Genomic DNA, 13,576 nt, shown 5'->3' on the forward strand with positions numbered 1-13,576 from the left:
AAACACTTGGCCTGCCTCTTCTTCAGAGGCAATACACTTCCTCCTGGGAAAGGTGGTATCCCTCTTCCCAAGATGGGGCCTGCATGCTGCTTCCCTCACCCCACACATACACATCGAAGGAAGTGGGAAGAGAGAAGCAAATCTGTAATTCTTTTTTTTTTTTTTTTGTACTGGGGATCAAACTCAGGACCTTGTGCTCGCAAGGCAGGCTCCGGAACCACTGAGCTAAATCCCCGGCCCCCACAAATCTGTAATTCTTATCTCAATTCCTTTACTTTTAAGCAAAAAAGTCTTATAATTAACACCGAGAAGCTCTATGTTTACCAAACAAATTACGTTGGCACAATATCTATGTCTTGATTTCGCTACCTGTTATAACAGTTTTATAGCATGCCTGCAAATTATTTGCCTGTCTTTCCATCAAAAGGCAGGGTCAATGTCCCCTGTTGTGAATCTGGGTAGACCAGAGACTGCTACAAAAAGGAATACCGCAGAAGTGATGCTGTGTTAGTTCGGAGATGAGGTCATAAAAGGCTTTGCAGCTTCCATCTTTTTCACTAGGAGCACTTACTCTTGGATCCCATGTAGGAAGTCTCTTTTGAGACAACCATTATGGTGAGGCCAGATGTAGGCTCTCAGGTGGCTGCACAGGAATAAAACTTCATTATACTCTGAAAATTAAGTTGATACTGACCCAAACTAAATTGTTATGAATTAAAGTGTTAACTGTAATCATCAGGACAACCACTAAGAAATTGACCCAAAAGATATAAATAACCAAGAAATTAAAATTTCATACTAGAATAATATCTTTTAAATAAAGAAGACAATGATGGAACTACAGACAAGAATAAAAGATATAAAACATACAGAAAACAAACAGCAAAACTGCAGATGTATATCCTATCTTATCAGCAATTACATTAAATTAAAATGGGCTAAAGCTCTAATGAAAATGCAGAGGTTGAATGGATTTTTAAAAAAATCATAATCCAACTCTAGGCTGCCTACAAGAGACATGCCTGAGACTCAAACACAAAATAACTCCAAAAAAGGATGGAAAAAGATATTGAAATATTATATTGTACACTATAAAATTATACTTATTTGTCAGTCAAAAATAAAAGCCAGGTGTGATGCTGTATACCTGTTATCCCAGCTGTTCAGGGGAATGAAGCAGGAGAACTCCAAGTTCAAGGACAGCCTGGGGAATTTAGTGAGACCCTGTCTCAAAAAATTAAAAAAGGGACTTGGATGTAGCTCGGTGGTAGACTGTCCTTAGATTCAATCACCAGTACCACAAAAATACATAAATAGAAAATTTCACAAAGATATGCAAACAATACCCAAAAGACATATCTAGAGTTTCTATGCATAATGGACTCTGAAATTATTACTAAAGTAAAAGAAGGACCTTACATAATGGTAAAAGAATCAATCTAGCAAGAGATAACAACAGTTAAAAAATTTACAACTGGGCGGAGAATTTAGCTCAGTGGTTCTGCCGCCTGCCTCGCAAGTGCAAGGTCCCAAGTTCAATCCCTAGTACCAAATAAATAAATAAATAAATAAAAAATTGCAACTAACAATATAGTCCTAAAATACTTGAAGCAAAATCTGACAGAACTGAAATGAGAAACAGAAAACTCAGCAGTAATAGTTGGAGAATTCAACATCCCCCTTTCAATTATGAATAGAGCAACTAGGCAAAAGATCAACTAGTAAATAAAAAACTCAAACAGCACACCACCCAGCAACAGCCAGAAAGCACATTCCTCACAAGTACACATGGAATATTTTCCAAAATACATCATATGCTAAACCATAAAACAAGCCTCGATAAATTTAAAGACATGAAATCATATGACATATGTTCTCTGACTACAAAGAAATGAAAGGAAAAGCCATTAAGAGAAAGAAATTTAGAAAAATCACAATTATGCAGAAATTAAACAATATACTATTAATAAGTATTGCCTCAAAGAACATATCACAAAAATAATCAAATGAAAATGAGAACCAAATAAACTAAAATATATGGGACACAGCTGAAGCAGTTTTCTTTCTGTCTGTCTGTCTTTTCTTTCTTTTGGAAATTTATTTATTCATTTATTTTTGGATTTCAAAGCAAGCTGACAAACTTTTTTATTTTTCATACAAACTCTAAATGTTACTTGTAACATCTTTTCCCAGGGCCCAGCCACATGCAGACCAAAGATGTTGGCTCAAGCTAGCAGTTGTGATTTTGTTAACCCAGCAGAACACTTTCCAAAAAGAGAATTGACTGGTTTCCATCCCTGCTCTCGGCCCTCTTGCCTTCTGTTGTTTTGGGATCCTGAGCAGCGCAGTTTTCCAACAGCCTGTCAGAGAAAGGTTCTGTTGTTTGCCTCACCCACAGAAGGAAAGTGTTTTTTTCTTGGTCATTCTATCTAAATGTTTGGCAGTTTTACTGATTTTCTCATTCACCGTCTTACTGTTTCTCCAGTGTCTTTTTCATATATTTCCACTGTGATTTTTATTATCTCCATCTTTGCTTTTTTCCCCCTTTGGGTTTAGTTTGCTTTTCTTTTTGTAGTGTCTTAACATAGAAAGTTAGGTGATTGGTTTGAGGCTTTTCTTTTAATACAGATTTTTACTATTCCAAATTTCCTTCTAAGAACTGCTTTAGAGAGCTTTCCATGGACTAGACCACCTGCTTTCACTCTAGATGCCCAAGCCCCACCTCTTTAAACTGTACATAAGGGTCAACTATCTTGCTCTTCTTTGGGCCCAATGCCCTTATGCCTTAGGTATGCAATAAATTTTCTTTTTTCTTATTCCCGGTATCTACCTACTGTCAATTTATTTCTTTATTTCTCCATTCTTAACAAAAGTATGGCATTCAACAAGACAAAAAAAAGTCAGGTAAGTTGGGCTTCATGAAAATTTAAAACATTTTGTATCCAAGGACATTACTGAAAAGTGAAAAGATAACCCAGAAAATAGGAGTGGGGGCAAATATTTGCAATCCATACATCAGAGACTATGCAGAATATATGTAGAACTTTTACAATTCAAGAGGAAAACTCAATTTTAAAATAGACAAAAGGTTTGAATAGACATTTCTTGAAAGATACAAAAATGACCAACAAACACATTAAAAGAATATTAACAATATCATTAGTTAATAGGGAACAGGAAAATAAAACTATAAGTTACTACCTCATATCTAGTAGGATTATATAGTAAAAGAAAATTAGAAAAATACATCTGAGCAAAGATGTGGAGAAGGTGGAACACTTATACTTGGCTAGTTGAAATGTAAAATGGCACAGCCCCTGTGAAAAGCAATTATTGCCATATAGCCCAGTAATTTCACTCCAAAGGAACTGAAAATATGTGTTCAAATAAAAACTTATGCATGAGTCTTCATAGCAGTAATATTAATAATAGTCCAAATTGGAAACAACCCAATGTCTATTAACTAATGAAGGGATAAATGGAATGTGGTATATCCTGCAATGGAATATTATTTGGCCATAAAAAGGAAACACTGATACAAATTACAACAATGGTGAACCTTGAAAGCATTATGCTAAGTGAAGGAAGTGAGTCATAGAAGCCCACTTACCAGAGTGTAGCTCAGTGTAGAGCACGTGATTTGGCACATGTGAGGTCCTGGGTTCTATCCTCAGCACCAAATATCAAACAAAAACAAAAACAAAAGGACCACAAATTGGATGTTTCCCATGTGTATGTGTTCTGGTTAATCTTGATTGTCACTTTCATTGCCTTGAGCAATTAGTACTGCACACTTCTGGATGTGCCTGGGTGGGTCCTGATGGCATGGCCTTAGGGACTATATCTGGTCCCTGGCCCCTTCCTGCCTGGTGATGTTACCCAGTGCTCTGCTTCCTCATAGCCATGAAGTGAGCAGCTTTGCTCCACCATGTCATTTTGCTTCGGCCTTGGAGTCAGCCAACCATGGACTAACCCCCTGAACCTTAAAGCCAAACAAACCTCTCTTCCTTTAAGTTGTGGGTGTCAGGTATTTTGTCCAGGAATATGAAAGCTGACTGATAGAATATGAATATAAATCCATGACCAAATAGTAATTGCCGGTGGCTGAGTCATGGGGAAATGTCAAGTGATTGTTTAATGAGTAAGGAGCTTCTTTTGGAGTGATAGAAATGTTTCAGAATAAGATAGTAGTGATGGTTGCACAATGCTGTGAATGTACTAAAAGTGATTGAGTTGTACAGTTTCAAATGGTTATGGGCTAGGGGTTTAGCTCAGTGGGTGAACATGTTCTTAGTATGCACAAGGTCCTGAGTTCTATCCACAGTGTAGTAAAAAAGGAAGGAAGGAGTAGAGAAGAAAGAAAAAGGAAAACAAAACACTTAAAATGGTTAAAATGGTGAATTTTATGTTATGTGAATTTTACCTCAATAAAAATTAGTTTAAAGACTTGCTAAATGGAAGTCATTGTTATTTTCCACCCAGTGAAAAGCTGAGGACTTTTACTTAGAAAACCACCAAGAAAAATATTTATTCCAAACCAAGTTCTTCCTACCAGCTAAGTTCTTTTACCAGATGATTTGATGCTGATCAAGTGGGGGTTTATTTGCTAGTCACAATTTTGTGAAATTTAACTAACTTTGGACCCTCGCTCTCTCTACACACACATTCACTTTATTTCTCAGAAAGCTACACTCAAAATATATCCTCAGAAACTGACCATGATCCCATTTGGAAATGTGTGGGGTGTGCCCTCTCTCATATTATTTACCTTTTGTCAAAAAAGTAAAAATTCTGCTCAGAGTCATCTGAGATTTCTGAGATTTCCAACTCCACAAGTGATAACTGGTTGCCAGGAAAAAGCTGGAGTTCTCAAACTAGAAAAAATTCTAATCTCTTCACTGATATGAGCTATCTTACATGAATAAACTCACACACCAGTGTGAGTGTGACCTTTACTTCTATCATCTATTATGTTGACCTCATTAAATATTAATTAGTGGAGTTTTGAACAAAAACAGATACATGGAGATCATTGGAAATTTTGAAACTCGCCGTACTCATCTATACTGGCACTCTGCTCACAGTAATCCTGCATTCCCCACGATCTATCCCCACAATGAACATCACCATGCATGAAATTATTTATTCACATTTTGCATATAAGGAAGCCTGGGTTCACAAATTAGTTTATTCTCCCTTGAGGGAGAAGGAAAGAAGAAGGAAATGGGAACAACATATTCTTTCTTTAGAGTTGGTAATTACCAAATTGGCAAACTTTAATTTTAATTTTTTACCATGCATTTGAGAAGCTAGACAGTGTCTGAATAAGACCATTCCTGCTGAATTATGTTTAATGAATGAAGCTACCAATTAGGCACTGTCATCCAGGACAGAAGTGACAAAGGACATAACCAAGAAGCAAGAGCAAACACTCACTACCAAGTCCATACCCACCATCCAATTGTCAAGATAAACACTTTCTTGCATTCCCTTAATGCTATATCCACTACAAAAAACCCTCATTTTTTCTTTGAATAAGTGAAACCATCACAATTCCCAACAGACATGAGACACTGTTTAAAAAAAAATATTTCCAAGGATTACCTGGAAAACTGATTCATAAATTAGATCACCAGGTAATATTTAAAGGATAAAACAATACTGAGTCACTAAAGAATTTCTCTAGATTTTTAATTAAATCAAACAGTGTGAGTAGCCCATCTTAGTAGTGTGCAACAACTCATTGCTGCACTCAGCTTCCTTTCAACAAGCAATGATGATCTTATACATGGTCTTCCCTGTCTTGGACACTCCTGCCACCTGTCGATTTGGCCTACATTTCAAGGTGTTATGTGCTAAAGGGAAGGATGTCTAGAAAGGATAACACTCTATACTTCATACCAGATTTTGTATATCCCTTAAGCATCTCATTTCTTCATACTCCTTTTATAAACAAAATATTTTTTCTCTCAGTCTTACCAAAGCCTTTGCTATGACTTCTATATAAACTAACTCAGATTCCACTTTTATAGATAAATAAAAAATCTGTCATAGACAAATCAAACTACAACTCAGAAAGAAACTCCAGCCTTATCCTTCAAATTTTCCGTTGCTAGAGAACTATAAAAGTGGAATAAGTCTCTCAAATTTGTTTCAACAGCACTTTTCATCTCATGATGAACTCAAACCACAATGTTCCTTCTGTATACTCAGCAGTCTTCAGGTTACACTCAGATCTCCATCTCAGTGCATGATGTTTCCAAATATTGAACCCCCCAGTTTTGGAGTCTGGTTTCCAATAAGAAGACACTAACTTTCCCATACTGCTGCATTCTGATTCACCTATGTCAATACACCTAAGATGAAGAACATCAACGAGTTCTTGGGTTAATATAGTTCTACTAAGACCCCAACCCATATACAGGGAGCACCCATCGTTGGTAAAGTTGGGTCTGAAAATTCAGTTCTTCCCTGTAATATAAGAAAGCCTCTTGGTATGGATTTATTCATGGCAAAGGTGCAAGTCTTTACAGATCAGCTGCATCAAAGGCAGGAAAAGGCTACATTACAGAGACGGTATATCCTTGATATCATGAGAATTGCTAAATTCCTGAATCATATGGAGTTCCAATCAAATATAAGCATCCCAGGAACCACTAAACTATGATCTAGAAACAGACCAAATTTATATGTTTGTTTGAAAGTAGTTTCCAATCAATCAAAAGTAAGACTCTCAATCCTATTAGTCTACTTTAAAACCTTTATTGTTTACTCCTTGAAAGAATGAGGCCATCACACTGTTCAGTGCAAAAAGCAAAAGATACATCTTGAATAAGTTTTATGAAGTTGAATATGGAGGATTGTTAAAGGCTTTGCAGATAGTTCTGCTAAGCAAAGTCTCTTTGAGGCAACACAAGTATCCTTCTGAAAAGCCCAAAGTGACGAGATGAATTCTGACGACCAACAGCCAATGACTTCTAACAGATTAAAAAGGAGAGTGAGCTATTTTCTTGATGACAAATGAATCTCTCCATGCTAAAGATGTCAGGCAGCTGAATCCTCTGAGCACATACCCTCTTGAGCATTGAGGAATATTAAGGGATTAGATATCAAGAGACCTGATCTGGGAGAGTTCTGCACATCCAGATTCATCTATAGATATTAGAGACCTCTGCAGTAGGTTCTAGTCTCCTGCTCAGTGTGTGGCACAAGGCTGAAGAAAAACTCAAAGACAGAATTGAAAAAAGTGGGAGCTGGGATGGCTAATGCTGGATCCCCAGCAAAAGACCTTGGTCAGTCTCAACCACTGATTATTATTGTACATCAATAGAGGTAAAGGCGAGCTACATGCAAGGATAAAACTACATGTAAAGATACACAGTTTGTGCAGTTTCAATAGAAACTAATGAAGGCAAGGCTTTAAAGAGAAGAGACAAAGCACTTTCACATTAGAAACAAGATAGACAAAATATATGGTGATAATTAGAACATTGTCTGTCTAATTGTGAAGGTATTAGTTGTGGGAATGGAATTTGGGTGCGAGCTACTCCAACCTCAGCTAGTATGTTATCTCCAACTGAGCCCCATAGCTTCATAGCTCATTTCTCTGGACTCAGCTACGGCCGTTAGTGGGGACATCATATTGACCTGCAGACTACCACAGTGCTCATGAGGTGCTTCCGTGAGTCATGTAGCTTAAGTCAGACTTGCTTCTTAAAGTAAGCCAATCAAGGGATTTAACTCGTTATAGCCTGCACTACTTACACCATGCTTTAGGCATAATCAATATTTTGGCTCCCAGCATATAGATGCCCATCAAGACTCAAAGTTCACTAGCCTTATGTACAGTTTATTGGATGGACTCAAGTAATTTTTAGATATTCTTCCACCAACTTGCATCATATGATTAGTTGGAAACTGATATAATCTTTGAGAGAAGTATAGAAATGAAACTCAAATGCAAAGCTCATCTGGAATAAGGCTCAGATGCAGTGTAACGAAACAAGCATAAAGATTTCCACTAGAATAAAGCTATATTTCAGTATGCACAACAACTGTAAGTCTAAGGTTAAGATTGAGTGAAGAAAAACAATCATGAAAATGACCACTGGAATAAGTTTATGCTTCATTGTGAGACAGCAAACCTTACTATGGCCACAGGAATCAGGTTAATGTCCAGCATTCAATAACAAACATAAACATGTCTCCTAGGATAATTTAACACTTCGGTGTGAAACAAGCATGAAGATAACCACTGAATTAAGGTACAGTTCACCATGAATGAATAAGCTCCAACATGACCACCATAAGATTATGGTTCACTGTGACACAGCAAGCATGAAGATGACCTCTAAAATGAAGAAGAATCAGCATTAAACAGCAAACATGAGAATATCACTGGAATAAGGTTATGGTCATTGTAAGGCAGAAAGCATGAAAATGATCTCTAAAATAAAGGCTCAATGTAAACTTACCAGGATAAAGAGGGCCATTTTTGTAAACTTAAGTTCATTATGAGACCACAAGCATGAAAAAGAAGATGGCTATTATAATACATTTAATGGCTTACACGTGATAACAAGCGCAGAAATAAACATTAGAATAAGGGTAAAGTTAGGTATACGACAGTAAGCATGAAGACAACTACAGGAAAAGTTAAGATCGCATGAGAAACTTCAAGTACAATGATAATCACTGGAATAATGTCAATGTCAGTGAGAGGCAAAACGTCTGAGGATGATCCTGGAATAAGCTAAGGATAAGTGTGCAAGAGTGAGCATTATGATGTTACTAGTAAAAGCTTAAGATTGTGTGTGACACAAAAACCATGAAAATGGCAGCTGGAATATATTAAACTTCTATAGGCAACAAAGAGCTAGACAATCACGACTGAGGTAGTTAAGGTTCTCTGTAATCTGTTTAGATGATCACAGGACAGTAATACAGGGAAGACCTCAATGAATCCAACAGCAAAATCAGATAAGATTGCTGCTTCAGCCACCCGAATACCCGCTTTGAAGGAACTGTAGTTCATTCTACATTAATGGAACACCTTAGGGGAATTCTTAAATATTACATGGAAAGGAGGAGAGGTGAAGTTACTTATTTGTTAAAAGGTAATGGATCAAGGGAATTCAGTTTCTTTTTCAGAATTAAGGCCAATGGCTAATGCAAAACTCTCTGTAGCAAACCCTCGAAATGAGTTTTGTGTTCTCTTTGTTACCGATCATAGACATTCATATACGTATAAATCATTATCACCTTTTCAACTTACAAATAAGGAAAAAGTATTTGGTCAAGTGTTTGTGGCTTTGCACCACCAAATATCCTCAAGCTGCCAAAAAGCTTTAGTTTGAGTTTCATTTTACAATATAAATGTTTGTTGTTGTTGTTGTTGTTGTTTTCGGTATTGGGGATTGAACTCGGGACCTTGTGCTTGCGAGGCAGGCGGCAGATCCACCGAGCTAAGGGGCCGGGGATTTAGCTCAGTGGTTCCACCACCTGCCTCGCAAGCGCAAGGTCCCGAGTTCAATCTCCAGTACCAAAAAAAAAATTAGGTAATAAATGTCTTCCAACACTGTTTTTTTTTTTCATTTTTTTCTTTTTACTTTTCTAGGTCCTTTGTACTCCTAAATAACTTTTAAATTTCAATATCCAATTCTTCATTTATAGCAAGGATACACAGACCTGAATTTTTATATATACCTTGTGTTTTCTAATCCTGCTAAATTCAAATACAAGTTCTAGGGGCTCCTAGAGATTTCTTAGTAGTTTCTCTGTAGATGATCATTTCATCTACATATAAAGATTTTAGTTCTACCTTGGCAATCCTATGCTAATTGTTTCTTTTTATTGCCAGACTATTTTGGTTCGGGCCTATGTTTCAAAGTTTAATGGACAGGTGAAGAGTATGCATATCTGTCTTTGTTCCCCACCTTGGGAAGAAAGCATTGTAGAATCTTTTCCATTCATATAAGGCATTTTTGCTGAAGTATGGAGTAAATGTCTTATCTGTTGAGAAGGTTCTGTTCTACTTCTAGTCTCCTGATAGCTTTTACCATGAACAGCTGTAGAATTTAGTCCAATACTTTTTCTCCAACTAGTGACACAGGATCATATGGCTCTTTTCTTTCCACTGTTAAAATGACAACTTATGGGGGTGGATCTTCCAATGATGAACCAACACTGTCATTCCTATAATAAAACCACTTTCTACATACTTCCAGATCTAACTTCTAATAGTTTATTTTGTTAAACAAATTTTTATCTATGTTCATACTTTTTTCTTCTATTATCTTTATCTGGTTTTAGTATTACACATTGTTGATTTTCTAAAATGAGGGGAGAAGTGTTCCTTCTTTTTTCTGCTTTAAATGTTTAATATAACTCATCAGTTAAAATGTATATGAGCCTGTTGTTGTCATATGCATACATTTTCAAGCTAGGAATATACTTTCTTTAATAGGTGCTTTTCAAATTTTATATTTTCTCCAGAGTCAGTTTGATTAATTTGTCTTCCAAGATACTTCCTAGAAGTTGTCAAATTTATTTCAAAACAGATTTTTGTAATATGCTTTTTATATCCTTTTAAATTCTGTAAAATCTATGGTAATGTCCTCTAAATTTTGATATTGTAATTTTAAAAATGTATAATTGATATTGTGTAATAGGAACAAAAGGTCTAAAGGGGTAGGGGAAGTGGGAGGGGTAGGGGAAAGGAAAGAAGGGAAAAGAAAAAGTATGAGAAAAGGAAAAAAAATGGAAACAAAATGTTTGCAAATAGAGAAGGGTGGAGGGGGTGAAGGGAGGGCAGGGGAAGGGGAAAAAAATAAGAACCAAGATACATCATGTAAAGGTACAAGATCTGAATGATGAATGTAACTATTTTATATCTAAAATGTATCAATAAACTTAAGGGAAAAAAATCCCCGGCTCTATAAATGTATTTTAAATAACATCATATTCTTTAAATTTTGGTATTGTTTAATAGCTTTCTTTGTCTTATAGTGTGATGGTTAATTTTATGTGACAGCTTGACTAGGCCATGAGGTATCCAGATATTTGGTCAAACATTACTCTGAGTTAGTGTGTGTATGTGTGTGTGCATGTGTGTGTGTGGTATTTCTGGATGTGATCTCAGCAAACTGATAGAAGCAGATTGTCTCCCCAATGTGATGTGGATGGGCTTACCTATATGGTAAAGTATGATACAATGTGTTATTTGTATTATACTTCTTCAGAGATAATCGATAATTTGAAATAGGAAAAGGTCCAAGGGTTTGGGGGCAGTGGGAGGAGAAGGGGAAAGGGAAGAAGGGAAAGGAAAATTTATGAGAAAGAAAAAAAAATGGAATCAAAGTCTGTGTAAATAGGGAAGGGTGGAGGGGGTGAAGGGTGCACAGGTAATGGGAGAAAAAATAAGAACTAAGATACATCATGTTCAGGTACAAACACCCAATGATAAATGTAAATGTATTGTATACCTAAAATGTACCAATAAATATAGAAAGAAAGAACAAAAGAAAGAATGAAAGAAGAAAGAAAGAAGGAAGGAAGGAAGGAAGGAAGGAAGGAAAGAAAGAAAGAAAGAAAGAAAGAAAGAAAGAAAGAAAGAAAGAAAGAAAGAAAGAAAGAAAGAAAAAGAAAGAGAGAACCAAGAAACAGAACTGTTTCTCTGGAGAATTCTAATACAAATGGTATTCTTAAAAACACTTTTTAAATGTTTGCAGTGTTTCCAATATACAAATGTATATGTTAATCATCAGACTGATTTAAACCCCTGTTGAGATTTCATTCCTCAAAATAATTGCACATTGCTCATCATATTGCTCAATGAAATTTTACCTCTTTCTTGCTTGCTCCTTTCTTTCTTTCTTTCTTTCTTTCTTTCTTTCTTTCTTTCTTTCTTTCTTTCTTTCTTTCTTTCTTCCTTTCTTCCTTTCTTCCTTTCTTTCTTCTTTCTTACTGGGGATGGAATCCAGAATCTTCACACTGAGCTATATCCCAGACCTTTTAATATATATATTTTTTTGGTACCGGGGATCGAACTCAGGTCCTTGCGCTTACACAGCAGGCGGTGAAACCACTGAGCTAAATCCCCGGCCTCTTTTAATATTTTTTATTTTTTGACGAGGGTCTTGCTAAGTTGCCCAGGCTGGGCTCAAACTTGTGATCCTCCTGCCTCAGCCTCCCAGATTATTGGGATTATAGGTGTGTGCCACCATGCATGCCTTAAATTTATTTTTAAACTATGTGAGTCATGCTCAATTCACAAATGAAAAAATTAATTGTCAAATTAAGTACTTTGTGCTTTCAAGGAGTAAACGGCTATTAGAAGTCATGCTGCATAGTTTTGAGTTTTATTTGACAGCATAGTTGTGGAACTAATACCATGGATGATATCTCTTTAAATTTTATATTCAGTTCTTCTACCTGAGGTATTATTTAGAAAAGATATGTGTGGTAGTTTCTGTTTAAAACGAAGAAGACAGAAGTTGTCCAGGGTCAGACTAATCAGGACAAGACCTGGTGAGGTTTCCTTGTCGCAGGTGTCACTGGTTCTGCCCCTTTGGTCACATTGTGCTGACTAAGCCTTAATGTTTCATGTGTGTACATATTGACTTATAAAATAGTCCTTTGGCTGCTTAATTATACTCTTGCTTCCATTTGTGATATCTAATGTGTATTCAAGGGGACAACTACAATAAAGGAAAACTCTTGTTTCTCTCAAAAATCTGAGGACCATAATTACTGATGATAACTTGATACTTGCTTTAAACAAAACAAGAATTCTTCTCTTCTATATCTTCCAATTTGAGTTTGCTTATTAGCATGTCCTGTTCATTTTTGATATTGACTTGATTTATGTACATTATCTCAGAGAGAAACAACCCAATCACTCCTTCTGTCCTATTGCATTCTCCTGGATTATATTTAGAAATCAAAAAGATGGATTTTTGAGTACCTGTATTACTCAGATTTCAGAAATTGGAGCATTACCTATACTCAAAAATCCAGTTTTCAGGTGGGCCTTGGACCCTGAATATTATCCATGTGTGGAAATTATATCCAGGTGTCAGGCATGAAGGCATTTTCATTGAATTTCCATTGCCAACAGAATCCTAGGGGCATTCTTGTCAGGTAACAGCAAAGCCTCCCAAATCCTTTATTATAATTGTAATTGCCCAATTTCATGCATTGTTTTCCCAACCTCACTTAAGATATGTATCTCTTCATGGAATTGTTCTGAAGATTATTAGCATATCTTAGATGCAAGCAGTTTTCCAATTATATTACGAATTACTGACACTAAGAGCGCAATAAAGAGAGTTGTACAATGTGCATTTCATGGTATTAGTGTCTGTGCTTAACACAGGAAAGAGCACAAAGTCCATTTCAAAGGTCTGTAACCTTTCAAAGTAGCCAAAGAGAGCCCTACTAAAACCACTGTCATCTCAGAGTGACTGTGAACATGCTCAAGTCTGTATCTTTAACAGAAAAACATCAGGTTCTTCTCCTGGGGAGAAAACAAGTTCAATAAGATAGCCTAACCAAATTGCTGTACAAGTAAAGGTTG

The sequence above is a fragment of the Heterocephalus glaber genome, unplaced genomic scaffold, assembly GCF_053883595.1.
Source record: "Heterocephalus glaber isolate CG9 unplaced genomic scaffold, H.glaber_assembly_v1.0 deba00001765, whole genome shotgun sequence".
Taxonomy (NCBI): Eukaryota; Metazoa; Chordata; class Mammalia; order Rodentia; family Bathyergidae; genus Heterocephalus; species Heterocephalus glaber.